Genomic DNA, 15755 nt, shown 5'->3' with positions numbered 1-15755 from the left:
ATCCTTCAGCCTCAAAGTCATGACAGTGATAATATGTCTTCAGGTTGATGTGAAATGAAAACCTCTGAGCAGTTAGAAGCCTTACGGTGATAGGTTAAGCATGCAAGCCCATTTGTACACCCACGTTCATAGCAGAATTATTCACAATAGCTAAAATGTGGGAGCAACCTTGCAACCCGAGGTGTCCATTCACAGACGAACAAATCAGCAAAATGTGGTCTACCCATATAGTGGAATATTATTCAACCTTAAAAAGGATGGAAATTCTGATACATGCTACTTTATGGATGAAACTTGAGGACATTATGCTAAGTGAAATAAGCCAGACACAAAAAGGCAAATACTGTATAATTCCATTTATATGAAGTATGTAGAGAAGTCAAATTCAAAGAAACAGGAAGCCAAGTGTTAATGGAGAGTGGAATGGGGAGTTAGTGTTTAATGTGTACAGAGTTTGAGTATGGGAAGATGAAAAGAGTTCTGATGATTGCCTAACAATTAAATGTACCCAATCCTAGTCAAATCTATGGTGTTCCCAGTAGTCGTGTGTGGATGTAAGAGTTTGACCATAAAGAAGTCTGAGCACCAAAGTATCGATGCTTTCAAACTGTGGTGTTTGAGAAGAGTCTTGAGAATCCCTTGGACTTCTAGGAGATTAAACCAGGCAATCCTAAAGGAAACCAACCCTGAATATTCATTGGAAGGGCTGATGCTGAAGCTGAAGCTCCAATACTTTGGCCACCTGATACAAAGAGCCAACTCATTAGAAAAGACTCTGATGATGGGAAAGATTGAAGGTAGGAGGAGAAGGGGACGACAGAAGACAAGATGGTTGGATGGCATCACCAGCTCAATGGATATGAGTTTGAGCAAACTCCAGGAGATGGTGAGGGACAGGGAGGCCTGGTGTGCTGCAGTCCATGGGGTTGCAAAGAGTTGGACACAACTCAGCAACTGAACAATAACAATACTACTGAACTGTAGACTTAATATGGTTAAGATGATAAATTTTATGTTAAAAAACCTTTTTCAATATAACGAATGCAAGTCCTGGACTCAGAACAGACCTGGTTTGATTTCCAGTCCCACAACTTGCTAATTCATGATCTTGGACCAGTTTCTTATCTCCTGTGTCTTCCAGAATGCAGTCCCAAATACAAAGATTCAGGCAACTGAAACAGAAAGGAATTTAATTCAGGGAACTGGGTGTTTAAAAAACTTTTGGAAGAGTTGGAGGAGAGAAAGTCAGAGTCTGCCTTTCAGTTAAGACTTGTCATCATATCTGTGGTCCAAAGTCAGCAATCTTCTTCCTGCTGCAGCACTCAGGATATTACAGTAAGCCACTACTGACCAGCACAGTGGCCCAAGGATGTGCTGGTCCAAGACCAAGGATGGGCAGGAAGAACACAGGCTCACAAGCTTGCCATCACTGCTTGAGAAAAAGATTGGCTCCTGGACCATTCTTCCTTCTGAAGCTTATATCTCACTGCTCATGCAGAGAACTTTGGGGATCTGTAGAATGTGGCTACTGGACTTCTGGTGCCTGAAACTCAAGTGAAGCCTGGAAGGAGATGAGAATCAATAGTGACCACCATATATATCTGTATACCTCCTGCCCATTAATAACACTGGTCTCCTAGAGTCTTATTTGGATTAAATGAACTAATGCATGGACTGCCCTACTTCCCTCCCTCCTTTCTTCTCTCCTTCCCTTGTATCTTCCTTCCTTCCTTCTTTCCTTCCCTCTTTCCTTCCTTCTGCACTCCCTCCCTTCCTTCTCTCCCTCCCATCTCTCATAGACTTTCTGTGTCTCCTTCTTCCTATGGATCTCTATTAAGGCTCTGTTTCCATACCACTTCTAAGTTGGCTGGCAGTCAGCCTCCAGCCCCTGGAAACTATATCAAATCCCACTGAGGAACGATTTCTCACTCAGACCATTATCTGGGCCATGAGAATCCTATACCCTCTGGAAATGATAACCCCACTTTGAAAGGAAACCAGACTTTCATTTGTATCCAAGTCAAAGGAGACAAGAGCCTACTCTGGTCTGGAAAGACCCAGACCAAGGCACGCCCTTTTCCCCAGGTTCTAGGACTAACTGGCTGGCCAGACAAGTTGGGATATCAGCAGGTCAGGAGTCATCATTCAGAACAGAGATTCAGCAAAGTGTAGGAGGAGAGAAAGCAGGAGGTGGATGTTCAGGCCAAATGGTGTCATTAATGCCAATTACAAAAATGGCCCATTATCACCATCTAGTCATCACCATCACAGGCATGCCCCGCCCCGGACAACCACCAGGATGCAGCCATTAAATGTGACCCCTCCTCCTCTTACTCTTGCCCACTCCCCTGAGAGTGAGGGATGTTCCTCTGGCTGCCCTTTTACTCAGAGCATCCTGAGCTAGAGTGCTTTGAGAGGTGGTGAGCTCCCCATCTTGGGAGATAATCAAGAGAGTGATGACTTAGAGAGTTTGGGGTAGAGAGAATCATCATTGAATTACCTTCCAAAGTTAGACCCGAGAATCTTCAGGAAAGATATGAATTAAATATTTATTTATTTAAATTCCCACCTTAGGAAAGTGGGTACCATTATTCAGATAGATTAGAAGGCATAGGCTCATGGTTTGAGGACTCAGAGTTACATCACTGTGACTTCAAAGATACCTGCCTTTGTCCCACTATACTTCATTCAAAGGAGGCATATGACTGCTTGGAGTTAAGAGTACAGGTGTAGGGGCCAGACAGACCTGGGTTCAGATCCACCACCCACCAACTATGCATCTCTCAACAAGTCACTTCAGCTTCTCAGCATCAGATCCCAAATGAGGACAAGAGTGAGCCTCATTATAGTGAAGAACCTAGGAGATGACGACCATCGGGTTCCCAGCCAGGATCCTGGCCCATAAGAAGCCAGTGCTCAGTGAATGGACTGCCGTATGTGTAGTGATACAGCAGAAATGAGGGGCTGGCCCCAGAAAGGGATCTAGGAATGACAGGTAGGGGATACGGCCCACAATCACATGACCCGGATCATCTAAGAATCTTGGCTTTAAGCTGAGCAGACACTGCCAGCCTTTGTTCCTGCTCTTCCGTGACACAATGTCCCTTGGTTGGTCTGGACCCTCAGTGTGCCCACCCTGCCCTATGCCAACAGCCCCCAGGTCTCCTACTCTGCTCCAGACTTGATGTGAATCCTTTAACCATTAAATGCTGAACATCTGTTTTCCACCCTGAGAGGTTTCCAAACAGTAATTAGGCAGTGGAGCACCCTGCTAGGGTGGTGAGAGTCGATATCATTAGTGTGGGAGGGAGTGTGGGTTAAGTGGAGGTGCCTGGAGGCTTGGCTCATGGCAGGGACTGGGCTGGCACCAGGGTGGCCGAGGCCTGCTAGAGCAGCTCCACGGCCAAACCCCCAGCCGGCTAGCACTCTGAAGGAACCAAGCTTTGAAGCTATAAGAACAGGTGATATAATCAAAAGAGTGCTGGTTTGAGGTTAGAATGATATGATTTCAAAATCTATCCCTAAAAGATTCCACATATCACAACTAAAGATCCTACATGATCTTGCAAAACTTATCTTTAATTTTTTTCCTCTCTGTGTTACAACCCCCAAATCGTACTGAGCCATGTGGGACATCAAGATTTATTCAGGTTGCACATTCTTTAGAGTTTGAATCAAAGCTCTTGAAACTGACCCCAACCACCTTCTCTGACCTAGCAGAATTAGTCATTCCTCTCTTTGTAAAACCACAGCATTTTATTATATCTACCTTGCTTTAAGTCTTCACTTGGGGATATCTTATTTGCCTATATATTTCTCACTGGCATCAGCCCCCCAGGTCCTGAGAGATCAGGGTTGGCTGTATCTTCACCCTCTTCTCTGAATCTCCAGCCCCCAGAAGAAGTCTTGGCATTGAGAAGGGGTCATCTATTCTTGTTGAATATACTACTGAATATCAGGCTGTCTTATGAAGTCCTCACCCAGCTGACCCAACACCCAAGTCTCAGCTTGGCCAGTCTGAGATGGGAGCCTCCCCTACAGAGAGGTCAGTCTCACTTCTAGATGCCACGACTTTCAGTTTTGATTCTGACCACTTCCAGTTGAGGATGGAAAACAGAAGTTTTTTGTTTTGTTTTGTTTTAAAGTGTCTGAACATTCAGAACCACAAAGAAGAGTTGTCTATTTCGATACTTGCATGCACCTCTTCTCCTTTTCCCTATCCAGATTCAACCAAGTCCAGTAAAAACTGACTCAACCCTCACCCTGCCTGGAGGATCAAGTCCCAGCCACAGTCACACACACAAGCATCTCTGGAGTCTGGAAATAAAATGAGTTCCAACACCAACCATCCTTCTAGTGGTCGTGTTTCCTGCTATCTCTAAGTCTGGAAAGATTTTATGCCATGGACCTATTTATCCTCCTCTGAGCCTCTGGCATCTTCTGAGTGTTAAAGGGACCTCAAACACACGCTCCCTCCTCATTCAGTGAGTTGATATGCTGGTCTATGGAACATTCTATGACACCCAAGGTGGCATCTCAGAGAGCCGGCGATCTGGCAACTTCTTTCATTCTTCACCCTTTAGAGGAACAGACACCAGGGACCTCTTCAACTACAATGGACACCAAATAAAAAAGGAAAGTTGAAAACACCAGGGGAGACCTAGTTCCTCATACATGGTATGAGCCTCCTAGAGAAACAGCCTCCCAGGAATTTTGAATGAATCCATAGGTTTCCCTGAAGGAAAGTGACAGCAAGGTGACCAGTCAAGGAGAAGAGATGGAAGTAGCCCTCCCTCATGCTCTGCCTTTCCTTAAAGTGTGTCTACTTTTCCAGCATCTCTCCTCCTTCCTAGAGAAGCCATTCATGCCTTGGGTTTACCCTTTGGTGTCACTCAGGTTGCCAACCTCCAAGCAGAACTAGTTGGATCTCAGCGTTTCCTGAGTCTGAACACTATATGACCATGAGATTTCAAACCCAAATCTGACTTTACCACTGGATGGCCAAGTGACCACAGGCATTACTTCACCTCCCAGAGCCATAGCTTCACCTCCCAGAGCCATAACTTCTTTGAAACATGTATTTTGATGGTTTGCTCTGGGGATTTGATGAGATCACGCATGCAAAATGCCTGAGGGCACGTAGTGAGCCCTCAGTCACTGTCAGTCATTATTATTATCATAATTCAAAATACTAGCAAACTTCATTTGGGATACGGCACCAGACTATGCTAGATTTCCTAGAATTCACTCCTCTAGCACCCTGAATGTCTTCCTTTGTAGCTTTCTCCACATCTGTCATTTCTCAGTGTCTGGCTTCCCTCATGACATTTGAGCACTAGGAGTAGATCACAGACCGCCTTGCTCACCACTGTCCCAAGTGCCTAGAATAATAGTAAGTGATCAAAAAAAAAAAAAAAGTGTCAACCTAATTCATTCACATCCCATACATTCCCATCCCAGCTTAACTTCTTTTAAGTTTTTGCCCATTTTGAAGTTAACCTCTTAGTTCAGTTCAGTTCAGTCACTCATGAACTCAGTTCAGTTCATATCCGACTCTTTGCGACCCCATGAATCGCAGCACCCCAGGCCTCCCTGTCCATCACCAACTCCCAGAGCTTACCCGAACTCAAGTCCATCGAGTTGCTGATGCCACCTAGCCATCTCATCCTCTGTCATCCTCTCTCCTCCTGCTCCCAATCCCTCCTAGCATCAGAGTCTTTTCCAATGAGTCAACTCTTCACATGAGGTGGCCAAAGTTTTGGAGTTTCACTTCAGCATCAGTCCTTCCAATGAACACCCAGGACTGATCTCCTTGAGGATGGACTGGTTGGATCTCCTTTCAGTCCAAGGGACTCTCAAGAGTCTTCTCCAACACCACAGTTCAAAAGCATCAATTCTTCTGCACTCAGCTTTCTTCACAGTCCAACTCTCACAGCCATACATGACCACTAGAAAAACCATAGCTTTGACTAGATGGACCTTTGTTGGCAAAGTAATGTCTCTGCTTTTTAATATGCTATCTAGGTTGGTCATAACTTTCCTTCCAAGGAATAAGTGTCTTTTAATTTCATGGCTGCAGTCACCATCTGCAGTGATTTTGGAGACCAGAAAAATAAAGTCTGACACTGTTTCCACTGTTTCCCCATCTATTTCCCATAAAGTGATGGGACTGGATGCTATGATTTAAGTTTTCTAAATGTTGAGCTTTAAGCCAACTTTTTCACTCTCCTCTTTCACTTTCATCAAGAGGCTTTTTAGTTCCTCTTCACTTTCTGCCATAAGGGTGGTGTCATCTGCATATCTGAGGTTATTGATATTTCTCCCGGAAATCTTGACTCCAGCTTGTGCTTCTTCCAGCCCAGCGTTTCTCATGATGTACTCTGCTGCTGCTGCTGCTGCTAAGTCACTTCAGTTGTGTCTGACTCTGTGCGACCCCATAGACAGCAGCCTACCAGGCTCCTCCGTCCATGGGATTTTCTAGGCAAGAGTACTGGAGTGGGGTGCCATCACCTTCTCTGCATATAAGTTAAGTAAGCAGGGTGACAATATACAGCCTTGACGTACTCCTTTTCCTATTTGGAACCAGTCTGTTGTTCCATGTCCAGTTCTAACTGTTGCTTCCTGACCTGCATACAAATTTCTCAAGAGGCAGATCAGGTGGTCTGGTATTCCCATCTTTTTCAGAATTTTCCACAGTTTATTGTGATCCACACAGTCAAAGCCTTTGGCATAGTCAAGAAGGAAGAAATAGATGTTTTTCTGGAACTCTCTTGCTTTTTCAATGACCCAGAGGATGTTTGCGATTTGATCTCTGGTTCCTCTGCCTTTTCTGAAACCAGCTTGAACATCTGGAAGTTCATAGTTCACATATTGCTGAAGCCTAGCTTGGAGAATTTTGAGCATTACTTTACTAGCATGTGAGATGAGTGCAACTGTGCAGTAGTTTCAGCATTCTTTGGCATTGCCTTTCTTTGGGGTTGGAATGAAAACTGACCTTTTCCAGTCCTGTGGCCACTGATGAGTATTCCAATTTTGCTGGCACATTGAGTGCAGCACTTTCACAGCATCATCTTTCAGGATTTAAAATAGCTCAATTGGAATTCCATCACCTCCACTAGCTTTGTTCATAGGAATCCCTTAGAAGAAATGGAGTAGCCATCATGTTCAACAAAGGAGTCCGAAATGCAGTACTTAGATGCAATCTTAAAAATGACAAAATGATCTCTGTTCGTTTCCAAGGCAAACCATTCAATATCATGGTAATCCAAGCCCGTGCCCCAACCAGTAATGCTGAAGAAGCTGAAGCTGAACGGTTCTATGAAGACTTACGAGACCTTTTAGAACTAACATCCAAAAAAGATGTCCTTTTCATTATAGGGGACTGGAATGCAAAAGTAGGAAGTCAAGAAACTCCTGGAGTAACAGGCAAATTTGGCCTTGGAATACAGAATGAAGCAGGGCAAAGACTAATAGAGTGTTGCCAAGAGAACGCACTGGTCATAGCAAACACCCTCTTCCAACAACACAAGAGAAGACTCTACACATGGACATCACCAGATGGTCAACACCGAAATCAGATTGATTATATTCTTTGCAGCCAAAGATGGAGAAGCTTTATATGTCAGCAAAAACAAGACTGGGAGCTGACTGTGGCTCAGATAATGAACTCCTTATTGCCAAATTCAGACTTAAATTGAAGAAAGTAGGGAAAACCACTAGACCATTCAGGTATGACCTAAATCAAATCTCTTATGATTATACAGTGGGAGTGAGAAATAGATTTAAGGGACTAGATCTGATAGATAGAGTGCCTGATGAACTATGGATGGAGGTTCATGATGTTGTACAGGAGGCAGGGATCAAGACCATCCCCATGGAAAAGAAATGCAAAAAAGCAAAATGACTATCTGAGGAGGCCTTACAAATAGCTGTGAAAAGAAGGGAAGTGAAAAGCAAAGGAGAAAAGGAAAGATATAAGCATCTAAATGCAGAGTTCCAAAGAATAGCAAGGAGAGATAAGAAAGCCTTCCTCAGAGATCAAGGCAAAGAAATAGAGGAAAACAACAGAATGGGAAAGACTAGAAATCTCTTCAAGAAAATTAGAGATACCAAGGGAACTTTTCATGCAAAGATGGGCTCGATAAAGGACAGAAATGGTATGGACCTAACAGAAGCAGAAGATATTAAGAAGAGGTGGCAAAAATACACAGAAGAACTATACAAAAAAGATCTTCATGACCCAGATAATCATGATGGTGTGATCACTCATCTAGAGCCAGACATCCTGGAATATGAAGTCAAATGGGCCTTAGAAAGCATCACTATGAACAAAGTTAACCTCTACTTCTGCTTTATTGACTACATCAAAGCCTTTGACTGTGTGGATCACAACAAACTATGGGAAATTCTTCAAGAGATGGGAATACCAGACCACCTGACCTGCCTCCTGAGAAATCTGTATCCAGTCAAGAAGCAATAGTTAGAACTGGACATGGAACAACAGACTGGTTCCAAATCAGGAAAGGAGTACATCAAGTCTGTATATTATCACCCTGCTTATTTAACTTATGCAGAGTACATCATGCAAAATGCAGGGCTGGATGAAGCACAAACTGGAGTCAAGATTACTCAGAGAAATATCAGTAATCTCAGATATGCAGTTGATACCACGCTTAAGGCAGAAAGCAAAGAAGAACTAAAGAGCCTCTTAATGAAAGTGAAAGAAGAGAGGGAAGAAGTTGGCTTAAAGCTCAACATTCAGAAAACTTAGATCATGGCATCCAGTCCCATCACTTCATGGCAAATAAATGGGGAAACAGTGAGAGACTTTATTTTCTTGGGCTCCAAAATCACTGCAGATGGTGACTGCAGCCACGAAATTAAAAGACACTTGCTCCTTGGAAGAAAACCTATGACCAACCTAGACAACATATTAAAAAGCAGAGACATTACTTTGCCAACAAATGTCTGTCTAGTCAAAGCTATGGTTTTTCCAGTAGTCATGTATGGATGTGAAAGTTGGACTCTAAATAAAGCTGAGCACTGAAGAATTGATGCTTTTGAACTGTGGTGTTGGAGAAGACTCAAGAGTCCCGTGGACTGCAAGGAGATCCAACCAGTCCATCCTAAAGGAGATCAGTCCTGAATATTCATTGAAAGGACTGATGCTGAAACTGAAACGCCAGTGCTTTGGGTACCTGATGCAAAGAACTGACTCATTGGAAAAGACCCTGATGCTGGGAAAGATTGAAGGCGGGAGGAGAGGGAGACGACAGAGGATGAGATGGTTGGATGGCATCACCGATGTGATGGACATGCGTTTGAGTAGGCTCCAGGAGTTGGTGATGGACAGAGAAGCCTGGCGTGCTGCAGTCCATGGGGTTGCAAAGAGTCGGACATGACAGAGCAACTGAACTGAACTGAAGTTAACCTCAGCTTCCCTACTGCTTCTCTTTCTGCCAATCCTAAATCTGAAGAAGCCTAAGCTCTTTTGGAGTGAGAGGACTGATTTCTACAATCCACATTGATAGACAACCTGCATGAATATAGGGTTCAGAGCCCAGAGACCTCTTGAGTCTTGCCTCTGGAAGAAGGAGCAGGGCCAGGCTCAGGTGGACTGTTCTGAAGGCTTTCAAATCCCCTTCCTTGGAGGAAAAGCCAGGCATGGTGATTAATTCTATGTAACACTGGCAAATGCAAGATGAAACAAGCTTATCAGGCACTTTAACAAACGTGAGTCAGCTGCTATTATTCCCATTTTACAGATGAAGAAACTGAGACTCAGGAAGTTGAGGTCACTTGCCCAGGGCTTTCCAGTTCCCCAGACAGTGATTGGGAAGCATTTGAAAGAGAGCATCTGGGGAGATAGGCAGTTGAGCTCACTGACACATGCCCCCTCCCCCCATCCTGGCCCCCATCTCACCATGTACTGGAGGATATCTAGAAACCCAACTGCAGGCCATCTGGCTTAGTCTGGGGACATCAGATGTCAGACTGAGCAACTCAGAGATCCCTCCCTCTTTGGACTGAATCCCCTTATTCTGCAGGTGGGTGAGGGAAGGACAGGAGCACCCTACTCTCTGATCCCAGAAAGAAACGTGAAACTTCAGATACCCCAGCAGATCCCCTCTTGAACATCCCAGCACTGAGGCAGTGGGCTGTTTTTACTCTATCAATGGAAATGAGGGCTGGGTCTACCCTGGGGGCTTCACACTGGGACAAGACAGAGGCCAGACACATTCCCACCACTGGATCTCCACCTTCACAGCCCCTCATAGTCTCTGAACTATGCACAGCTTCTCTTCCCCCTCCACACCTTCTTTCTGTTCTTCCCTCTCCCCAGTTCTCTCCATAATATATTTGAAATATATCCAATATGAAAATATATATATTATTTACTGTTTCACAGTGTTCTCACTGGGATAATCCTGTGGACAGGGGAGCCTGGAGGGCTATAGTCCATGGGGTCACAGAGTCAGACATGACTGGGTGACTAATGCACACACACATTTACTATTTCATATACGCACATCACAAAATACCAACCTGATGGCCACATCTGAACCATAGAGATGCTTTATTTATGCCACCTATAATGTTTTAAGAAAGCTTGAATGTTCTGCCCATATGAAAGTTTGCAGATTTCCTGTAAAAAAAATACAGATTTCTACCTTCTCTTACATCATCAGAAAGCTGGCAGTTCTGAGCTCAAATTCTCACATAGCAACAGTTGGCTAAAATTAAAGAACATCTTCCTCATTGGGTTGGGATATTTTCCCATGGTGTTTTCCCCTAAAAGTAGCTTCCTTCACTCATTTCACTACGTGGCTTCCTGGGTGTATATTTCTGTGCTATGAACTCAAAAATTCCCATTATATGGAGAAAAAACTGAGGCACCAAGAGCTTAACTTGCCAAGGTCACTAGTAGGGGACATCCCTAGGGTCTTCACTGATGACTGCCCTTCAGAAATTCCCAAGGGAATAAAAGAAGGCCCTTCAACCCACCGCATTCTCCACCTTTCACAATCCTCTTGTGCCTATCCTAGAGCTACAGAAGATCCAGGGTGATGAAAGATGAACCCAGGCGCCTGATCCTCTGCCCTCAACACAAACAAGCTCACCTCCCCTGCAGGTGGCTTGTGGAGGTGGAGCTACCACCAGGGCAGGCGAGGACAGCTCTAAGGCCGACACTGTCCATACACAGCCTCACAGTGCCAAGCCACCCCAGCAGCGGGGCCTCCGAACTGACAGCACAGAGTCTTTTACTCAAGATTTACTCACAGTCCTACTCGTCAAGGGTGAGAGCCTTCTGAGCTGGAGGTGAGCACAGCTGCCCCTCACACACATATACAGTACATGCACAAATGTACACACCACAAACACACATGCACACACATGCAAACATACACATGCGTACAAAATCACACATAAATACACGTACACATCACTTCAGTTTAGCTCAGTCGCATCCGACTCTTTGCAACCCCATGGACTGTCGCCCGCCAGGCTCCTTTGTCCATGCGATTCTCCAGGCAAGAATACTGGAGTGGGTAGCCATTCCCTTCTCCAGGGGATCTTCACATAGACAAATATACACACACACACACATACACATACACACACACACATTTACACATACACAAGAACTCTTAGAGAGTGAGGAGGTGAGCAGTAAGAGGCTGGAGGGAAGAAAGGAAAGAAAGGAAGGGAGGGGTAAAACTTTTTAAATTACCATATGCTGAGTATCTGCTCTGTGCCAGGCATTATGCTGTGTTTTCCATGCTTTATGTTCTTCAATCCTCTCAACAGCCCTTAAAAAGTGGGTTTATCTTACTTAATCTTTTCATATGGAGAAACAGAAGCTTAGAGAGATTGGACAACTAGCCCCAGGTCTCACAGCCATGATAGTTTGCAACACAGCTGAGGTTTGAACGAAATTCTCCTTAAGTGCCAGTCTCTGTGCTAAACCTTGAGAATACAGAAGTGGGAAAACATTCCTGGTACCTACCTTCACTGGGTTCCTTCAGGTGGGGAGGAAGGGCAAACATTATACAAAAAAAAGTCACACAAATAACCACATGAACACAGATGTGGCAGGTCCGATAAAATTAAAGCACAGAACATCATGTATGGCTTTAGTTTAAACTTAGGGGTGAAGGAAGGCCTCCCTGCGAGAGTAACTACCCTCCAGCCAGGTTGCCCCAGGTATGGTTAAGCACCTTCCATCATCACCCTCCTGGGATAAAAGAGGGGATGGAGCTCCTACAACCTCACATCAGTAACAGTTTTAGAGACAATCTACCTAATCTTACATAACGGTTTGGGATTCCAACTGTTGGGCTCTTGTTGCATTGAAAGTCTGCTTAGCCTGGCCCATTCTGAGACTCCTCATACCTGAAGCCTACCTCTGTGCAAGGATTTAAGCAGAAAGGACATCACTACCTCAGTGTCAGTCAGGCAGTCAGTTCAGTTGCTCAGTCGTGTCCAACTCTTTGCAGCCCCATGGACTGCAGCACGCCAGGCTTCCCTGTCCATCACAAACTCCTGGAGCTTGCTCAAACTCATGTCCATCAGGTTGGTGATGCCATCCAACCATCTCATCCTCTGTCATCCCCTTCTCCTCCCGCCTTCAATCTTTCCCAGCATCAGGGTCTTTTCCAGTGAGTCAGTGCTTCACATCAGGTGGCCAAAGTTTTGGAGATTCAGGTTCAGCATCAGTCCTTCCAATGAATATTCAGGATTGATTCTTTCACTTGACATCTGGTAATGAAATGGACCCCCTTCTAACTAAACAAGACCCCAGCTGGTCCTTGGAAACTGAGGACTTCTTCCTGAAAATATAAGTGGGGACTCAAGTGATTGAAGGGAAAAAATAAAGAAGCATTGAGCCTATTGTCCCTCAGCCTGGTCAAACGGCTTCAAATGAGTTTCCAGAATGTTCTCTGGGCTTCCCAAAGAAAAGTTGCATCATTCTTTACCTTCCTCAACTGGAGCTCCCACACTTAGCTAAACTCTTTCCCAGCAAGGCTGCTCACAAAAATCCTCACCAGTATGTTGGAAAGAGAATGAGTTTGGTATCAGATAAACCTGATTTTGAAGCCCACTGGCTGATAACCATGGATACTTTTCTCAATTGCTATCAGAATCCATGTTTCTTAATACTAGCATCTTCATAGGCTGCTTTGGAAGGATACTGTAGTAGGCTCCTGGAACTGTCATAACATAACCATAGACTGGGTACCTTAAAACAACAGAAATTTATTCTCTCACAGTTCCAGAGGCCAGGAGTCCAAAATTAGGATGTTGTCAGGGTTGAGCTCTCTTTTATGGTTTTCTTCTTGCTTCTGTTGGTTGCTGTCATTCCTTGACATCCCTTGGCTTGTAGCTGCATTGGAGGATAAAGAAAATGACATATGCAGGGAACAGGTATGTTGTATACAGTCAGCTAACTTTATTTGCATCTGAATCTGAATCTGAGTTTATTGTGCCCAGTTTTGAAGTCCTTTTCTTTCTTTCACCACTCAGTCAATAGTCATCATGCGTGCATGTGTGTGTTCTAAGTCGCTTCAGTCATATTTAACTCTTTGCAACCCTATGGACTGTAGTCCACCAGGCTCCTCTGTCCATAGGAATTCTCCAGGCAAGAATACAGGAGTTGGTTGCCATGGATCTTCTGAACCCAGGGATCAAACCTGTGTCTCCTGTGGCTCCTGCCTTGCGGGTGGATTCTTTACTGCTGAGCCACTGGGGAAGCCCCAATAGTCATCATATCAAATCATAAATATGGCCATTTCATTCTCTATGTTTATAGTCCTCTATGGCTCCCCAGTGCCCTTAATAAAAAAGTATATCTCTAGAATAGCCTATAAACCCATTAACTGCCTCAGTCTGATCTCCTCCTCCTCTTCCATTTCCCCCTATTCCAAACCATTCATCAGTCTGTGAAAACTTCATGCATATTCCCTCTCTCAAATCATGCCCTTTTTTTCTATCTCTAAAACTCAACTCCACTCCCTTTTCCACTAGAGAAGCATTTCTTCTCCTTGTTCAAGACTTGTTCTGCATTCTGTTGTTTGTGAATCTTTCCCAGAAACCCCTGAACAAAGATCAACCCCCCCACCTATGAGTTCCCACAGAGTTCTCCCGTGACTCCTTTTCGATTTGCCCAGACCGCATTGCCATTTTTACTGCCTTTATGTTCTCCAGCATAAGCACCGTAAGCTCCTTGAGGACAAGGGTCTTATTCACTCTTATCCCCAGATCCAGCCCAACTGATCATGCTGTTGTTTAGCTGCAAGTCATGCCCAACTCTTTGCGATCCCAGGGACTGTAGCTTGCCAGGCTCCTCTGTTCATGGGATTTCCCAGGCAAGAATGCTGGAACAGGTGACCATTTCCTTCTCCAGGGGATCTTCCTGACCCAGGGACCGAACCCGCGATTCCTGCACTGGCAGGCGGATTCTTTACCACTGAGCCACCAGGAAAGCCACCAACTGATCACAGACCTCAGTATGCACATGCTAAAGTAGACTTCATATCTGAACAGGATCTGAGGACCCCCAAATGCCCCACGGGTGGAAAAAGAAACCACCAAACCCTTTCTGATATCTGTGACATCACCTAGAACAGTGAAGAGATCTGAATCTGAAACTCAGGAGACCAGATTTCTCCCTCCTACATTTTCCTCCTCTTGAAAACTTTAGCAAACCTCTTAACCTCATGAAGCCTCAATGTCTTCATTTGCCATCCTGAAGTAACACATGTACTAGGCAGGGCTAGGCATGTTTAGACATGCCACCTGTTTTAATCTCTACAGCAATCCAGGGATATAGGCATCTGATTTCCATTTTAAAGAGGAAGAAACTGAGGTCCAGAGAGTTAAAATAATTTTCCCACTTTCCACAGCTAGTAAGCAGCAGAGGTGGGATTCAGAGTTCCAAGCCCCCAATTCCAGAGATTTCACTTATTCATTTATTGCTTCATTCCAAAAAGTTACTGAGCATCTACTACACACCAGGGCGGCAGAGGATGAGACGGTTGGACAGCCTCGCGGATTCAATGACCATGAACTTGAGTGAACTCCAGAAGACAGGTGAGGGACAGGGAGGCCTGGCCGTGCTGCAGTCCATGGGCTCACAGAGTCGGAGGCGACCTAGGGACTCAACAACAGCACACACCAGACGCGGCTCTAGATGCTGGCGACACAGCAGTCACTAAAACAGGCAAACATCGCCATGATCAGAGCACTTAGATTTCCACTCGGTCAGGCTGTCCTTCTGAAACTGGTCGCACCAAGGAAAGGAGGCAACAGGACCGCAGTGACCCAGATCAGCCCCTGGGCATGCACACCGTCTTCAGAAGGAGGGCGGAGGAAGACTCGGGTAAGACGCTAGCCCCGCCCACAGGCGAGAGACGGAGCCAGATAAAAATCCCCTGGGAAGGGTAGGTGGAGTTCTTCTGAGCCTGCAGTTGTGCGGGCCAGGGCAGAGAGAAGGGACAACCTGAAAATGGCAGGTCACAAATCTGCTCTCCTGCCACCTGGAGAGCGCCCCCCGCCCCCCGCCCGCCGCCACAGTCCTGTCCTCAGCCATGTACAGAGCAATCGGTCAAGTTTATGATGCTCCCCGTGCAGGTGGCAGACCTACCATCATCCGTAATGGGTTGTTGTTTTTATTTTCCATTTATAGGAGAGCCTGAGTTACTAACTGCGGTCACCACGGCCATTAAACTGCTCCAGGGTCGTAGATTTACATATTG

General features: G+C 45.1%; 1 long non-coding RNA gene across 1 annotated transcript; it reads right to left on the bottom strand.

Annotated features, from left to right (window-relative positions):
* Positions 1–13237: 13237 nt before the first annotated feature.
* Positions 13238–15461, bottom strand: LOC113902774. The gene is made up of 2 exons (XR_003513910.1): positions 15013–15461; positions 13238–13384 (listed from the first exon to the last, which is right to left on the bottom strand). It is a non-coding gene; the product is annotated as an uncharacterized LOC113902774 (long non-coding RNA).
* Between the last annotated feature and the right edge of the window lie 294 nt (positions 15462–15755).

Source organism: Bos indicus x Bos taurus, chromosome 13 (genome assembly GCF_003369695.1).
Source record: "Bos indicus x Bos taurus breed Angus x Brahman F1 hybrid chromosome 13, Bos_hybrid_MaternalHap_v2.0, whole genome shotgun sequence".
NCBI lineage: Eukaryota > Metazoa > Chordata > Mammalia > Artiodactyla > Bovidae > Bos > Bos indicus x Bos taurus.
This window is presented reverse-complemented; position numbering and strand designations above follow the sequence as displayed.